Raw genomic sequence first — 6,556 nt, 5'->3', positions numbered from 1 at the left:
TTGTGATTCAATCACCAGGACCTGACATGGGCTAATAACTCTACTAATTGTCTCAGCTTTTCAAAACTGTTCCACAGATTATCCCATGTTGTTCCAATATATACACACAGTTGTTCCATCCTACACGCACACATGTTTATGCAAGTGAGCATAAACACACATGCCTCTCTTTCCCTGTACCACTTCATTCCAAATCAGGTCTAATACTGTTCATCTTAATGACTTACATAATTCTCTGCCAGAGCTTTGCTACTTAGATATCACTGGGACCTAAGAAGCCTTCAACATTTCACTGGTTCTAGTTTTTCTTTTTAAGTTGTGCCAAAGGGTAGATGTAGGGCTCCTGCACTTCCTAAATTCCGCTACATCTCGCTTCTGGGTGACATGTTCCAGTTAGGTGAACCCAGGATCACTATTACACATGGGACACCAAACTGAAGGGATGCAGGACTGAAGGGACCAGTGAAGTGCATAGCTGTTGAAACACCCATCAGGCGGTAATTAGCAAGCTGGCCAGATCTGAACCAATGACACGAGTTCTTGCATTGGTGAAAGACTTTGAATACCACCATTACCACAAGCACTTCAGTCTCATTCCTATGGCACTCTGACACATGCTGTTATATTAATTGAGTTGGAATAAAGGGGCCAAAGTGTTAACATAACCCAATCACTGCCCAACTTTAAGTGGTGCTAAACAAGGGTCAGGGTGTAGTAAAGAGAGATCTCAGCCTGCTTAGTACCATGGCAACACATAATTACAAATCCTTTTAACCTATTAAAGATACAGACAAGGAAAAGCAATAAAGAGTTTGAAATGTAAAGTATTAAATAAGGCTTTAATTTTAACATCTCTTCATAGGTGCTGGAACTAGGGGTGCTGGGGGTGCTGCTGCACCCCCTGGCTTGAAGTGGATTACATTATCTACAGGGTTTATAACTTGGTTCAATGGCTCTCAGCACCCCCACTGTACAAACTGTTCTAGCAGCCCTGCATCTCCTGTTCCCTTTCCCTTCAATTGGAGAGACTTTTTAGAAGTCTCTGGCACTCTTGTAGATGGCACCAAAGATCGTGATAGCTGTCCTTTGTGGGAAAGGAGAAGAAGTTAGTTGAGATGTGCTGATGCTGTTGTTGCTGCTGTTGTTAAAGTCTGATCCCATTTCATCCCCAGTGGTATTGGAATTCAGCTGGAGGTAACATTATCTGGTCCCTCTCTCTTTAGCTTGGTCTGGTTAGGATGTCTCTCAGGATCACTGTCCCAGGAAACAGTGGGAGTGGCAGCCATGATGGTGAATCTCACTCTAGTAGCCTCCCTTTGTCTTTCCATATTCTCCCCCCAAAGTCTCTTGCCTTAAGGACCCACAAAGGGACTGGGGTGGAATAGCCCACGCCTTTATTATTTTGTCCAACAATTAGGCCTAATATCTGCCACACCAATTCTAATTAATTTCTGGTTCACATCTCTTTTTACAAAGCACAATTTCAACACAGTCCTTTAGTTATATCAATGTGGCCTTTTTCGTTTGAACTAATTTAGTCTCTCTGTCTGGTTTCTTGCACCTGTTTATAACATTCATTACTGAAAATGCCATGACCTACTTTCCATCAACAATTGTTATTACAAGTTACAGTAACACGAACTCTTATGTACTTTTTACAATTGAGCTTACAATTAGGTTAAATTTGCCAGCCCAATTATCACAAAAGTGCCTAGAACAAGCTTTCATTTCCTATATGCCATGCTCCTAATACTTCTTCAAAAACTGCTGAAACCCACCTATTCTGGGAAGCATTCTGGCCGTCATAACCATTGCTTCAATCTGTCTGTTCTATATTGACCTGCTTTCTGCTTTTAGATTGGAAGCTATTTAGGAGGACATTTATTTGTACGGCATAGATCACCTTATGAAAAAGAGCCTTTTACCCTTATGTACACATGTCACTATGGAAACAATGAATAATAGTAACAGCATCAGCAGCAGTAGACATTCGAAAAACTAGCTCCCCAGCACAGGCAGAGACCTCCCTGGGGATTTGGTAGACTATTAGAAAAGGAATTGGTTAGCACAGACCCCAGACTGACCAGTCTGTATGTGTTGTAGACCGCATTGTCCTGCACAGTACTCCTTGTATCTTTAGGACCCACTGTGACAATGGTGCCTGTGGGAGCCAGCTGGGGTCACTCAATTAGGGTGAACTGCAGACAGAACAGGGCAGACAAACTGCAAAAGCTGGTGGAAATTCCAATACTTAGATTTACCCAGCCAGCACAAAACAGCTTCTGTAGTACCAAACTGGTTACTCAGACATCCAAACAACACAGTTCCCTTAAAGTACCCAGCCTCAGGCCTCCAGCCAGATGTCAAACATATGATGATAGAGTCTGAAAATCTTATTTCATCATATAAAAGAGAAGGTTCTCCTGACCCCAAAGGACCAAGCCCAAAACCCCGGTCAAATGATAACTTAGATCTTACTCAAAATACACGCTTAGTGCCAATTCTTATTAACTAACATTTATTAAAAAAGAAATGAGAGAGAGAGTTGGTTAAAAGATCAATATACAGACAGACTTGAATACAATTCTTGAGGTTCAGATACAGAGCAGAGATGAGTCTGTAGTTGCCAAAAGTTCTTTTACAAATAGTCCATAGGTTATAGTCCAATGTCTCAGGGTGACTCCAGTCAGTGACTGGTGATCTCAGTTCTTATGGCTTAGGGTTTCCCCTTGAAACCCAAAGCAGATCTGAGATGAAGAGGGATCGTGTCCTAGGGTTTTTATACATTTCCAGCAGCCTTTTGGCCTGAGAAAACAATATGCTCAACCTTCCTTCTCCCAAACATCATGGCAATTAGCACAGGGTAATTTATCCATTAAACAGTTCAGATACAGGTTACTACAACCTTCAAAGAGACATATAGACAATAATGCTATTTCACTCAAGTGTCTTCCTAAACATTAGAGGGGTAGGCGTGTTAGTCTGGATCTGTACAAGCGGCAAAGAGTCCTGTGGCACCTTATAGTCTGTTAGTCTATAAGGTGTCACAGGACTCTTTTCCACTTTTCCTAAACATTAATACTCCCTTTTTGATCTTTGAATCAAAGCCATAGTAATAGACAAGACTTGTTTGCTTATATCACAAGACCTGAGCAAACAGCTATCCTTCTATCTCTAACAATGCAGGCTTGCATTTCAAAGCTCTATTCATTTACATATCTTCCTAACAAGTCTTTAAAGTTCAGCCATGGGTCATGTCAGTCTGTGAGTTAATTAACTCTTTCTGGCCCTGCGTCACCTTTCAATGAGATATTATATTACACTCAGAACGTCACACCCACCCTGCAGCTGACTCTGCATGGATGGAGCACTGAGCCTGCTCAGAGCCCTGGTGAAGTCACCTGCAGGATTGGGGCCTTCAATTGTATGTTCTGTTCTTTGTTGAGCACATCATAACTGTCACGGTTACAGGGCTAGCTGCATTTCTTCCCCCTCCCTGGTCTTCCCTCTTGCCTGGAATGGGATTCATGCAATTCTCCCACTCCAGACTGGACAGTGGGCTATAGACCTCATGTATCCACCGTGCTTCCTTTTTTAAAGGGACCACTCAGGGCACAAGAAACCCACTTTACCTACAATACTGCAGTCTGGGAATGGGCTGCTTCATTCAACTACATAGTGACTCATGGGAGGGACACAAAGGGGGCACCAGCTAAAGGGGGGCACGTGACTCCTCCCCAGCCCAGGACCCCGGCACTCTCCCCATTCCCTCCCCGTCCCACGTTACCCGGGGGGAGGGGCTCTGTCTGCTCCAGATACCAATTTCTGAGCCACAGGGCTCTACGGAGCTGCAGCGGCGAGAGGAGCAGAACGTGGGGCCTTCGGGCGGCCCCACATTGGCAGCTCCTCCAGTGCGGTTGTGTAACCTGTCCTCCGGTGGGGCTGTACAGACCCCAGGAGACACAGCTGCGCCGGAGGTGCTGCCGGCGTGGGCCTGCCTGGCAGCCACACATTCTGCTCCTTTCGCCGCTGTGGTTCCCTGCTGAATGTGCCCCCCCCCCCCGGGCATCTGGGGAAGGGCATTTGGCCCTTCTTCCCCCCCCCCCCCATGTGTCGCCTTGGCACCATGTTACTACACTTACCCAGGCTGTCCCACTGGGTTTGGTACCTGCAGTTCCTCCCCCTCTCAGGAGTCTGTGACCAGTGGCATAGGGTGACCAGACGGCTGTCTTAAAGTAGAACATTACTTAACAGAAGGAACAAAGCAATTAGAGGAAAGGAATTTAAAATAACATCGTCCACACACATCTATCTTACCTAAACTATTGCCTTCCCCTGATGATAGCCTGGATAGGCCCAGCTTCTTCAGCCACTGCAGCCAGTGTCTGTGTCAGACTGGTTTCCCTAATCAGATCCCCAATGTCTAGGAAAAGCAGCTCCTATTATCCAGGCAGAGTCCCTTTGTTCTTGTCAATTCCGGGCTTTGGTGATGTTTGTCCAAACCAGTTTGGAAACCTCTGCTGGAGGTTGAGCCAGATTCCTAGAGCCAATGGCTCTGACATTGTCCAATAACAATCCTCGAGAGTTTGCTGAGTATATCTTGAGCTATTCTTCCTTCCTGCTTGTTTTCCTTGGAGACCGCTATTAAACTAGCCCCGTATAGTCATACAAAAACATCCCAATACACAGGTCACATATGGTATTCATCAGGTATTACAGACCAGCTCCACATCCATCACAACTGCAATAAGTCATTATAATCACTAAACTAATAAATATTGCTTCGTGTTCTCTGCTTGTCTGACGGGGACCGCGAGTTATTTGGGGCAGGGTCTGGGTGTCTTAATATTTGTAAAATGCCACGTATAGTCCCAGAGCTGTCTAAATAAATAAAATAAGATAAAGCAATAATAATAATAATACTGATGGGGTTCTTTTGGCCTTATCATTTCCATAGGTGACAAATGTGGCAGTCTCCATGGGGTGTCTCAGTCCAATAGAGGTCATAGCAGATGGGGATCTTGGTCCCATTGGGTTGTACGCATCATTGCTGGAATTAGGAATGTAGGGGTGCTGCCGCATACCCTGGCTTGAAGTGGTTACCATCATATGCAGGGTTTACAGTTTGGTTCAATGACTCCCAGCACCCCTACGTGTATGTGGGGTCTCTAGTCTCATAAGGGGTGAAGGTGGGCTTGATCCCATATATGGTGTATGTGGGGTTATTATGGGGTTGTCAGTCCCACGCATCCTTATGTGGGGGTCTCGGGACCATATGGGGTGTATGCAGGGCCAGATTAATGCAGGGACTTTAGGGGCTGCAGCCCAAGGTGCCAGGCTAAGGGGGGCCCTGGTGCAGCAGGGCTCAGGCAGGCTGCCTGCATGCCGTGGCCCCATGTCGCTCCCGGAAGCAGCTGGCTGCTGTCATGTCTCTGTGCCCCCGGCTGTGGGGGTGGTGCTTGTGGGCACGGGCAGCACATGGAGACACACTGTCCCCCTCCCTCCACTGGTGCGCAGAGACGTGCCAGCAGCTGGCCGCTTCCGGGAGCAGCGTGGGGCTATGGCAGGCAGCATGCCTGAGCCCTGGTGCACTGCCTATGGTGAGAGCCTCCCAGCTGGAACCTGCACCTTCCACGCCCTCCTGCACCTTGCACCCCTCCTGCACCACAACCCCCTGCCCCAGGTTAGAATCCCCCTCCTGCACCCAAACTCCCTTCCAGAAATAAACTAATATAACAGCTGTTTTAAGGTAAGAAGTAGGCTATTTTGAATTAACTATATTCTACATGTTTTAAGACTGAAATGTAACCACAGAACATCTTTATGTTCATTAAAAGGCAAGTTTAGTATTGCGTTAATAGCCTCAATGCCATAATTGTGATCGTTTTGTTTAAAATTAGGAAAAAGATTTGTATACAGGGGCCCACAAAATCTAATAGCCCCAGGCCCACAGGAGAGTTAATCCGGCCCTGGGTGTAGGCGGGATCTGCATGGAGGTCTCAGTCCTATATGAGTTTGTGTGGGGTCTTGAGCCCAGGCAGGGTATATAAGAGATCTGTACGGGAGTCTCAGCCTGTACGGGTTTGTGGGGGTCTTGGGGCCATATGGGGTGTGTAAGGGATTTGTAGAGTGACCAGATGTCCTGATCTTATAAGGACAGTCCCAATTTTTGGGTCTTTTTCTTATACAGGCTCCGATTACGCACCACCCCCTGTCCCGATTTTTCACACTTGCTGTCTGTTCAGCCTAGAGATCTGCATGGGGGTTTCATCGCTGTACGTGTTTGTGGGGGTCTCGGGCCCAGGTGGGGTGTGTGAGGGATCTGCAGGGGGGGCTCAGCCCTGTCAGGGTCTGGGAGGTTTGGGGCCCAGGTGGGGTGTGTGAGGGATCTGCAGGGGGGGGCTCAGCCCTGTCAGGGTCTGGGAGGTTTGGGGCCCAGGCAGGGTGTGTGAGGGATCTGCAGGGGGGTCTGGCCGGGGGGGGGTGAGGGATCTGCGGGGGGGGCTCCGCCCCGCACGCGTTGCGGGGTCTGGCCTGGCGGTTCCCTGGGAGGAGG

The sequence above is a fragment of the Natator depressus genome, chromosome 9 (assembly GCF_965152275.1).
Source record: "Natator depressus isolate rNatDep1 chromosome 9, rNatDep2.hap1, whole genome shotgun sequence".
Lineage (NCBI taxonomy): Eukaryota > Metazoa > Chordata > Testudines > Cheloniidae > Natator > Natator depressus.
Note: the sequence above shows the minus strand (reverse complement) of the source record.